The sequence below is a fragment of the Mixophyes fleayi genome, chromosome 2, assembly GCF_038048845.1.
Source record: "Mixophyes fleayi isolate aMixFle1 chromosome 2, aMixFle1.hap1, whole genome shotgun sequence".
Lineage (NCBI taxonomy): Eukaryota > Metazoa > Chordata > Amphibia > Anura > Limnodynastidae > Mixophyes > Mixophyes fleayi.
The window spans coordinates 226,902,368-226,914,396 of record NC_134403.1 but is presented as its reverse complement, the minus strand read 5'-3'; positions in this window follow the sequence as shown (position 1 = coordinate 226,914,396).

The following is a 12,029-nucleotide window of genomic DNA, read 5'->3' as shown; positions in this document are numbered from 1 at the left end:
AAGTGGCCTCATGTGGGCGGGACCAAATAAACTGTAGGCAGGGCTAACACAAAAGGAGGCGGGATTAGTACAAAGCTGGCTATACCCCTAGAGGTCTACCTAGCGCTGTAAAGCGCTATGCTGCCCATTAAATACCACCCTTCCCCCAACATTACCCCCCACAGGACAAACATGTCTTGATTGGGACAATTGGGAGGTATTATTATTGGCTCACCCACATAATGACTGCCTCCTGTGCACAGGTGATGGGTACCCTTTGACTAATACATTGAAAGTAGGACAAAATGAGCAACTCATTTTATCTATAGCAAACCTGTAGCAGAAAATGTAATCACAATATGCATATTCGTAATAACGGTGCAGACGAACTGCCAATATAGAAAACTACAGTTGGCAGACTGTCCTGCTCTCTCCTACCTGCTCTTGTTGCTTTCCCTACCTGTGGCTGTTGGTGTCTTTTGCTCAGTTGCTGCTTGTCTGGATCCTGGGGCCCTATTCGGGGAAAAAAATGGACACATGAAATTTAGAAAACTCCAACCAGCTCCAGCATTAAATCAATAGCACCCACATTTAATAAATAGGCCTCCCTCCAGCCCCAACACTATAATAATAGTATTCACATTTGATAAATAGATCTATTAGCCTCCAACCAGCCCTGACATTAAATTAATAGTATTCCCATTTAATAAATTCCCTACATCGAAACAAGCCCAGAAATAAATAACATTTAAGTTTAATAATTCATATTCACATTTAATTAATAGACTTCATTCTCCCCAAACTCAGAACTACTTTCAATTAATAGCCCTCAAACGACCCCATCTGAAATTAATATCCCCCCACTATTTAAATAAATTGCCCCACCATCACCACACAAATAAAATAGCAACCAATTAGCCTCTACCTCACACCCACATTATATTACCGTAAGCCCCCTTGCCCTCACACCCATTACATTGACATAAAAAACCCTGCCCTCACACACACACACACACATACACATACATACATAACAATGATATCAGCCTCCTGCCCTCACACACACATACATAACAATGATATCAGCCTCCTGCCCTCACACACACATACATAACAATGATATTAGCCTCCTGCCCTCACACACATACATACATACATACATAACAATGATATCAGCCTCCTGCCCTCACATACACACATACATACATAACAATGATATCAGCCTCCTGCCCTCACACACACACACACACATACATACATACATACATACATAACAATGATACATACTTACCTACTTTTGAAGCCAGCCGCCCGGGAGGGGGTCCGTCGAGGGGGCGTGGCCACGTGGGATGCGCTGTTAGGCTCCGCCCCAGTCAATCTTAGGAAATTCTGACCAATCGTAGCAGGGGGTGGGGCCACAATGCCGCGGATAGCCCCGCCCACACCATCTACAACAACGAGGAGATGCTGGATCCGGGATTTTTGCCTGCTCTCTCGGGAGTCCGGGAGAACTCCCAAAAATTCGGGAGTCTCCCGGACATTCCGGGAGAGTAGGCAACTATGCAATGATATCAGCCTCCTGCCCTCACACACACACATACATACATACATAACAATGATATCAGCCTCCTGCCCTCACACATATATACATAACAATGATATCAGCCACCTGCCCTCACACACACACATACATACATAACAATGATATCAGCCTCCTGCCCTCACACACACACATACATACATAACAATGATATAAGCCTCCAGACCTCAGACATACATAACAATGATATAAGCCTCTTACCCTCACATTCACATACATACATTAATATAAGCCACTTGTCCTCACACTTTACACTGAATTAACCCCCCCACCTTCACACTTACCTTGTTAAAGCCGCATTTCCTGCAGTGCATACATGGGACGGCACCGGTCACATGGTGCGCGTCCCATGTGACATCTGGGATAGGACGAGGCCACGCATAGGGGGAGGGAGGTAAGCAGGAGAAGATTCGCGCCCACTAGGCAGTCCACCGCTGGCACCCTGAGCATGTTCCCCCGACCCCCCCTTCCCCCTCTCCGTCTGTGCTGGAGGGCGCAGCTGACATGCAGTTATCCCAGCAGTCCGGAGATTTAATCAAAAAAAAAAAAAAATGTAATGCGAAAAAAAAAGATTACATCAGGAGGCAAATGAATGGCCTCATACCATCGGCCTCCCGGTAAAAATCCCGGTATGGCCTATGGCCAATCCGCCCCTGTGTTTTACTAACATGCATATAACTTATAATATTAAACATAAATACTACTATATTTTGACATAAATAACTATGTGTAGCAACTACAATTAATGTGTACTAATTACAAATGTGTGGGTTTGTGCGAATGTATATAAAAGTGTAGAAACTGTTATTGCCACGTGTTGCGGCTGGATACGCCCTTCCACGCCGCAGCATGCTCTGCGCATATTTTCAGACAAATCCAACCAAGTTTGCTCGATATTAATTGAAATGACTTTATCCATTGTTTATGTAGTTAAAAAGGCTAGAGCTCAATCTCTATAATTGTAAGATCTTATTATTTTATATGTACCTGATATGTTCATTATAAATAATTCATATTCAAAATCACAGGCTCTTTAATGTTTGATAATAATAACATATAGATTTGCAAGCTAAGCTCCCAAAATGTATTATTTGCTTATTATAGTAATTTTTTCACTTTTATAATGTACAATATCAATCAAGTGAATATTATAATCCTGCCTCAATTTTGCATTTATTTTGTACAGTAATCGTGTATTTTTGGGTTTTTTAACCTTATAGCATCATACAATATTGTTATATTGTATTTTTGTGAAATGTTTTTATTTATGTTGTAAGTGTTATAAGGTATTTATTATTATTAATATCAATAAAATCAATAAAACAGGTTTTGTTTCATATATATTACCTTTTGCCCAGCTATATTCATCATTGTGTTATAGTTAAAGCTCACCTTCTTGATAGTAATCAAAAAAATATGTCACTATCCTTGTTCTTAACAGTAAATGTACCAAGATATATATACATATATATTTATATATCTTAATGTTATACACACAAATAAAGTATGATATTAAATTATGGACATTACATATAATATAACCATTCTACACACACATCTAATTGTCTCTTTCCAAATTTATTATGAAGCAATAGTTGAAAGTATAAAAATGGTTTATTAAATAAATGAAATGTACAATGCATGTAAAGCAATAGTGTGACGATCAATTTTTTCTTTAGAATTCTTCTTTGACGTGATATTGGGATAATGTGGGAAAACTGAATTGTTGTATGTGAAGTGTACTGCTGTAATTTTGGGGTCATTGTTGATTTATGTAACGTTGAGGATATTGCTGATTGCTTTTTATTGATGTAACGGGAGTGTTAGTAATATAGGGGTCATTAAAAGAAATAGGCCTGTTTGTTAAATGGGAATGCTATTGATTTAATGTTAGTGGCTTAGAGTGTTTATTAGTTGCTTGGCTTTCCAAAAAGTGACCAGCATCTATCCCTTTTCCATACAGAGCCCAGAATCCGGACAAACAGCAGCAGAACCTAAAACACCAGCAGGTATGAACGCTGCAGGAACAGCTAGGAGAACAGATTGACTGCCAACTTTTCCAATGTGGTGGGACTGTCTTGCCAACTCAAGATTTTGCCCCAACTGTTATGTCCCTCTTCAAGCTGGCCTGCTTTAAGGGGAAGCCACATTCACCTAACAGTGGTGAGCGCAGAGTTACCAGTGGTTTTGAAGGGGAAGTGTTTGGAGTTGTATACTCGTCAGGCCCATATCTGATTGTAGCGCCCACAACAACGGCCCGCCTCCTGTCAATTTGACCGTCTAATGGCAATTCTAATTTCCAATACACCCCTGATTGCATCCTCATTAGCCTATTTAGTCAGGTATTTTACTTGGACATCCTAACTTCAACTTATACTGCATGCTCCCACCCTACCATGAGCTTACTTCCATATTCTGGCTGAATAAGGTAATTTCACTTGAATAAAACAGCTTGAATAAGCCCTTGCTTTAAGATGTTTCAAAGGGCCTCCTTAAAATCTTTTTACATCGCATTGATACAAGACAGAACAAATACAAATATAAATTAAATGTCACAGAGTACTTTGGTCTGAAGGTCACCTGCAGGTATTGGCGCTGCTAAACAAGGTGGCAAGGAGTCTAACACACCTCTGGTCTTCACCAGAGCCCCACACAGGGGAGTTTAGTGTTTACTGCAAGAGAATTGCAGGTTGCGGTCCTCCGAGATAGCTACCGTGAAGTGTGCGGTGAACAGACGTAGTCGTACAGGCATGTAATGATTGGGAAAAGGGGAAATGGGAGAATGCAAACCACACCAGGTATATAGAAGAGAAATATTTGGTTTTATAATATGTAGCAATACCAAAGGGTGCTCCCTACACTAGTAGGATTTATTGTTACAACAAAGGAAAAAGAAAAGTGTATATGGGGCACTCCAATGATTAGTGTTAAAATATAACTTTTATTAATGACATTAAAATTGAGCGAAATAAGGGAAAAGGGGAAATTAATAAAAGGACAGTGCATAAGTGATTTAAAAATACAACTATGTTGTATAGCTCCACTACTGCCCTACAGAATGAAATAGTCCAGATGGTAGGTAGCAATAATAAGTTCCTACAAAATAGGGATGACCTTGTATTGATGTGAGTATAGGGAAAGGCAAATAGTTCACTATAATTGTGATGTAATCCACTCACAATTATTTATAGTGTCAGTATAAGACAAAAACCCTGCTGATTTAATAGTTTATTATAGAAGTTGGTAAGTCTCATATCTAGAGATGAGCGGGCTCGGATTTTGCTAATCCGAGCCCACCCGAACAGTGCGGATCCGACGGGATCCGAGCACTGTTCAGGTACTTCCGGCCGCCCAAGGACTCGAAAACGAGTCTATGACATCCAAGTCTCGCGTCGGATCTCGCGAGACTCGATGTCATAAATGCCCCGCTCGCGGCCGCCATCTTCATTCTCCCTGTGGTTAGTGGAAGAGGGAGGTTGTTTCTGATCCTGTGCTCTGTCCTGCTGATTAGTTTATTAGTCAAGTGGTTCTTTGTCCTGCTGATTCCAGTGGTGCTTTGGCCAGTGTCTGTCCTGCTGAGTCCAGTGGTGCTTTTATACTGTATTTTTTTCTGCTAAGTCCATAGTAATTTGATAATTATCCAAAAATCTTAAAAAAATTAAAAAATTAAAAAATAAATACCAAAAAAATAAATAAAAATAAAAAAATAATTACAAAATTATAAAAAATATTATAGAGCAATATATTATTGCGGTCCCAAAGAATAGGTACTGAAATCTAGATTACTACGTTCACTGTTTCTGTTTCAAAAAATAGGAACTGCAATCTATGTACGCTCTCTTGTGCTGCATATAATGGAGTACAAAAATTTGGAGGATAAAGTAGGGAAAGATCAAGACCCACTTCCTCCTAATGCTGAAGCTGCTGCCACTAGTCATGACATAGACGATGAAATGCCATCAACGTCGTCTGGCAAGGGCGATGCTCAATCTCCTAGTAGAGGGCATGTAAAATCCAAAAACCCAAAGTTCACTAAAATTAGCAAAAAAAGAAAATTGAAAACATTTGAGGAGAAACGTAAACTTGCCAATATGCCATTTACGACACGGAGTGGCAAGGAACGGCTTAGGCCCAGGCCCGTGTTCAGGACTAGTGGTTCAGCTTCACCCAAGGATCTAAGCCCTCCTCCTCCCCCCCCTCAAAAAAAATTATAAGAGTTATGCTGTCAGCAACAACACAGCAAACAACTCTGCCTTCTAAACAGATGACATCACAAATCCCCAAGGAGAGTCCAAGGGTGTTGGTGGTTGCGAAGCCTGACCTTCCCATCACTGTACGGGAAGAGGTGGCTCCTTCCACCATTTGCAGCATGCCCTCTGCATATGCTGGAAGGATCACCCACAGTGTAGATCTAGATTTGGATAATCAAGGTGTCAATGTTGTACACTGGGAGGAGGCTATTGATGTAGCTGGCGCTGAGGAGGAAATTGACGAGGAGGATGCTGATGTGGTTATTTTAAATGAGGCACCAGGGGTGGAAAAAGTTGATGTCCATGGGATAAAAAAGCCCATCGTCATGCCTGGTCAGAAGACCAAGAAATGCACCCAATCAGGACAACAAATATATGGCCATATGTAGCTTATGTAAAGCTCAAATAAGCAGGGGTAAGGATCTTGGCCACCTAGGGACATCCTCCCTTATATGTCACCTGAATAACCTTCATAGTTCAGTGATTAGTTCAGGAACTGGGGCTAGGACCGTCATCAGTCCACGGACACCTAAATCCCTTGGTCCTGTTGGATACACACCACCAACACACTCCTCGTCAACTTCCTCCACGATCTCCATCAGATTTAGTCCTGCAGGCCATGTCACCAGCCAGACTGAGTCCTCTTCAATCCGGGATTTATCCGAGGAATCCTGCAGCGGTACGCCTACTACTGCCACTGCTGCTGTTGCTGCTGGTAGTCGGTCATCTTCCCAGAGGGGAAGTCGTAAAAACGCTACGTCTTTCACCAAACAGTTGACCGTCCAACAGTCGTTTGCCATGAACACAAAGTACGACAGTAGTCACCCTATTGCAAAGCTGATAACTGCGGCTGTAACTGCTATGTTGGTGTTAGATGTGCCTCCGGTGTCCACCATCTGTGCAGTGGAATTCAGACCAGTTGGAGGAGGTATTGTGGCCCCGGTACCAAATTGGCCACTCCACTACGCAGTCCAGATAGCTGCGTATCAGATATTAAACTACGTTCACTGTTGCTGCCAAATAAAAAAATAATGAAAATGCCCTGTCATCATCGAAAACAAGAGGTAGTGACGCGCTAGAACTCCACCCTCTATATGCTGCAGAGGATGTAGGAGCAGCCATCTGTGCAGTGGAATTCAGACCAGTTGGAGGAGGTATTGTGGCCCCGGTACCAAATTGGGTAACGGGGCCACTCCACTACGCAGTCCAGATAGATGCGTATCATATATTAAAATACGTTGACTGTTGCTGCCAAATCAAAATTTTATGAAAATGACCTGTCATCGTCGAAAACAAGAGGTAGTGATGCGCTCGAACTACACCCTCTATATGCTGCAGAGGATGTAGGAGCAGCCATATGTGCAGTGGAATTGAGACCAGTTGGAGGAGGTATTGTGGCCCCGGTACCAAATTGGGTACAACAAATTTTAGCGGCGCAATTTTTTTTTAGTGTGTAGTAATACATTCAGGGGCGTGGCAATGCGCTGTTGGGGCGTGGCTAGCCTAACGGCGGTGCAAAATTTTTCGGAGGTGTGGTCATGCATTTGGGGGCGTGGCAAATGCGCCATTGGGGCGTGGCTAGCATCAAAATCACTAGACTCTCAATTCGCCGGAGCGTCACATATGTTCAAGCACTCCTGACTTTCAGGACATCTACCACCACAGTGTAGTATACAAAGAATGCAGTGTGTACACAAACAGTTCAGTCTTGGCCTACACCTTACATTGGGCACAATATTCACCAAAAATTGCTATTGTCCCTACTAGAATCACAACATTTCACACACTGTGCTGCTCTCTCCTACCTGTTCTTCTCACTTTCTCCACCTGTGGCTGCTGGTTTCTTTAGTTGTGGCTTGTCCGGATCAAGGAATGTTGAAGGGCCTATTTTGAAAAAAAATGGCTACATTTACAAAATTACATCCAGCCCCGGCGTTAAATCAATAGCACTCACGATTAATAATTAGGCCTTCCTCCAGCCCCAACATTAAAATAATACTATTCACATTTAATAAATAGACCTATTTCCCTTCCTGCAAACAGCCCCAGCAGTACCTATTTCTTGCATCCATCACTGCCATTAAATAATTCATAGTCACATTTAATAAATAGACCTCATTCTCCCTAAACTCACCCCAACATTCAATAGCCCCTAAACCTTTTTTTCTCCTTTGTTCCTCTCTCCTTTTTATCCTCCACTGTTCCTCTTTCCCACTTTTTTTCCTCCACTGTTCCTCTTTCCCACCTTTTTTTCTCCTCTGTTCCTCTCTTCTTTTTTTCCTCCACTGTTCCTCTTTCCCACTTTTTTTTCTCCTCTGTTCCTCTCTCCCACTTTTTTTTTCCTCCTCTGTTCCTCTTTCCCACTTTTTTGCCTCCACTGTTCCTCTTTCCCACCTTTTTTTCTCCTCTGTTCCTCTCTCCTTTTTTTCCTCCACTGTTCCTCTTTCCCACTTTTTTTTCTCCTCTGTTCCTCTTTCCCACTTTTTTTCTCCTCTGTTCCTCTCTCCCACTTTTTTTTCCTCCTCTGTTCCTCTTTCCCACTTTTTTTTCCTCCACTGTTCCTCTTTCCCACTTTTTCTTTCTCCTCTGTTCCTCTCTCCCACTGTTTTTCTCCTCTGTTCCTCTCTCCCACTTGAGGTTAATAATAGCGTAGGAGTGAAAAAAAAACAACAAAAAACTGGTTTTTAGCACTTTTTATGCTTTTTTTAAAAATAAATCAGAACCCAAAACCCTAAATCAGAACCAAAACCTTTCGTCAGGTGTTTTGGCAAAACAAATCAGAACCCAAAACCTTAAGCTAATCAGAACCCAAAACCCAAAACACTAAAAGTGGCCGGTGCACACCCCTACTCATATCACGGCAAAGTCAGTAAGAAAAGCGGCTGACTTCGCCGAGATTATTGTCAAAAAGCAGAGCTATTGGTAAACGGAGTTACTTGTGATCTGCTACGTAATTAGTGCAGATCCTCTCTGCGGTACATTGGTATAATTAACACCAACACAATAAGACTCCGTACAATAGGAGAGTCAGTGTTAGATAGTTAATACGTTTGCTATGGAGAGCACAATCGTTCTAAGTTCCGTCACTTGCACTATCAATAATATGCGCAAGCTGGTAAAGTAGTTAATAAACAGAGTTCCTTCTAAAGTGATTGTGCTAACAAGGTAGGAAATAGACCATATCTATGTAATTGACCTATATTAGTATAGATGGTCATAACAAAGTTAAGTAAGATTCGGTATAGAGTAACTCCAGTATATACTGATTAGTCCTGCTAGCTCCGTGAGAAATATCATAAAAGAGCAGAGTAAAGAGTGGACAGATAAGATTCCCTTAAAGATTGCATTCGCTGGGGTTATGTGATAGACCCTTCCTAATAGTATCTAATCTGGGGAGCGATTGCAAGGTAATAGGAGGACAGAGTGGAGCGAGACACAGACGCACGTTTCGCTCATAGCTTTTTCAAGGCTGGCGGACATTCGGAAATGACAGCTCTTTTATACTCAAATATGGGCGGGTCAATCGGATGTGGCAACCAATGATCATATGTACGACCACGTTGGGTTTGAATGCCATATGTAATAGCCAATTAGATAGTCCATTGAGACTACACGGAAAGAGTCTCGGACAGAAATATATCGGTAAGTCAGCAGTCCAAAATGTAATAAGATATAACCCCATTATTTTGAGTATTATAAACAAAAAATGTATATGTATTAAGAAAGAAATAATATATATGTTATGTTTCAAATTGATCAAAATAATAAAAAAAATAAAAAATAAAAAAATGATCATATATGGCAACGAGATTCTTTTAATAGTAATTGAGTCAGATATCAAATAAAATAAGGTATAAATCCTACTGTAAAATATTAGTATATAAGATGAGTCCTTTGTTGTAGTCGTACAGGCAGTAGTCAAACCGTGTGGGCAGGCGAGGTACAGAGGAGCAGGCAGAGGCGAGGTCAGGAAGCCAGGAGTCAGAACCAGATTGCAGAGTAAATGCCAAAGGATATTCAAAGCAGAGTCAGGAGAACCCAAGTCAAAACACAGGAAGTCAGGCAGAAGATTGTAACTAGTACAGGAGTGCTGGAGCATAAGGAGACCTAGATACTCTGGTTCCCTAATGGTGCCAGAGCCTCCCTAAAATAGAGGATACTAGAATCTGATTGGTGGACAGTGGTTTAGATGGTCAGAATAGCTGACTGCCGACAGGAAGTAATGAAGAAGCGTCTCGTTGCCTTGTCAACAGACGTGCATGCTCCCCTAATGCTCCCCTAATGCTGGGCCCGGAAGGCGCGAGCGGAAGCGCCCTGTTGCCTGCCCCCAGTTGCAGAGGACAAGCGAGACATTAACTAAATAATGTTTTAATCTTTGGCAGATACCAAGGAAACACTATTGACAATTTTAAAATACTTTGCATTCTATAAAATATAGTTTTTCACTTTGTTGTGGATGATGACACTATGCCCTTAATATTAGACTATAGGAGCCCCCCGGTCTTAAGTGCCCTGGGCCACCCAAAGCCTTAATCCAGCTCTGGCTTCAATAGGAAGCATTCTGTGGTGCAGCTCCAACATCGCTGGAGCAATTTGTGTTTGCGGCAGCCGAAGTTACTAGAGTCTAACTATGGCCTTGCACCCTCCTAACTAATAAGGGCCTTGCACCCTCCTGACTTCCGATGGGGCTGGTGCCCAAGAAACTCCTACCGTGGCCACCCCTAACTGTGCCACAGGCCTAGTGCTGAAACGTGCCCCCGGACCTTATGGTCGACCTAATTGAGTAGTTTTATAATTACCTGCTCCGCAGGAAACTCAGCTTGACTCACCGTCTTCGGTCTTCCAGACCCTCCAGCCGCTGGCGCCTCTTCTCCAGTTCGGCGCTCCCGGACTCTTCTTGGCGGTGCGCTTTTAGCCCTTACAAGGGCTCCCCGCCGATGTCCCCCTCGCCGGCTTCTTCTTCTCAGTATTCGGGCAGCAGGGTAGCTCACAGTGGCAGTGAGCCCTTACAAGGGCTCCCTGCAGCTTCCGCCGGCGTCTCCGATGCTGGGCGTCGCTGGACGCCCTCTTCGTTCTCCTCCGCCACCAGACTGAAGCAATGGCGACGCCCCGCAGCTTATAAGGCCGCGGGCGCCAAACATTCAAATGGTCGGAGGCAAGCCAGGATTGGGTCATCTGTCCGGCCACTGATTGGCCAGCAGCGGGGAATCGAGCTAATCAGGGCTTGCTTGCCCGCTGCCACTGTGACCTGCAGAGAAAGAAAAAGGATACTCACCACTGGAACACCGGTCCTCCGTCTTTTGTCTTCGCCCTCTTCGGGGGCAGCTAGTCCACGGGGCACTCCTCCACAGTCCTGCAAAGTACGCTCCAGACTATTAAAAATTGAATTTTCTCAATACAACGCAACTCAACTGAGCTAATCTATTTCTAATACTGCCATTACATTACATGGCAGAACTCTAACATTCATGGTCCGTATAGCCAGAAACGGCTCGATTCCGAGATCGGACACAGGTGTGCACCACGTCACTTTTATGTCACGTAAATGGCTTAAAGCTGAAATCATCTTGCTATTTATCTTGTGATCAATTTATTGATGAATTTGAAAGTACGCATGTTGGACATACGTACATAGATTATGTAGCGAAAGTTACACTAAAAATATGTGCACTAATGAATCAGGCCTTATATGTTTGATCACAGTGCTTTTAATCAGGCCTATCAGTGTTTCAGTCTATTGCCTAGTGCTGTGCGGATAACTATCTTGTCTGACCTTACAGACAAGTCATTGTGAACCATACTTGGACCCAGGTCTCTTATGATCCACTAATTCAACTTGATTACAATCACGTTAATATGCTCTCTAGCTGCTGTTTGTTCTGGCACTTCAATTGTTTATTGTTATATAACTCTGTTGTTTCAATGTGATTTTTGCTGTTTAATATCTTCTCTTTGTTTACATCACACTGTTCCTCGAGACACCTGGCTCATGTTTGTATTTATAACTGGCTGCTTAACACTTGTATACTGTTTTTTTATTTGGTTACTTTTTGTCTTCCCCGACCTCCTACACCTGCTCTCTCTCCACATAGCTCATCCCGGAGTCTTTAATACCCTCCTCTCCCTCCCCTTTTTCTTGTAAGTAACACACCTGCCCACCTGCTCCACCTTAACCATGCACCCCCCTGGAGCCTTTGTTT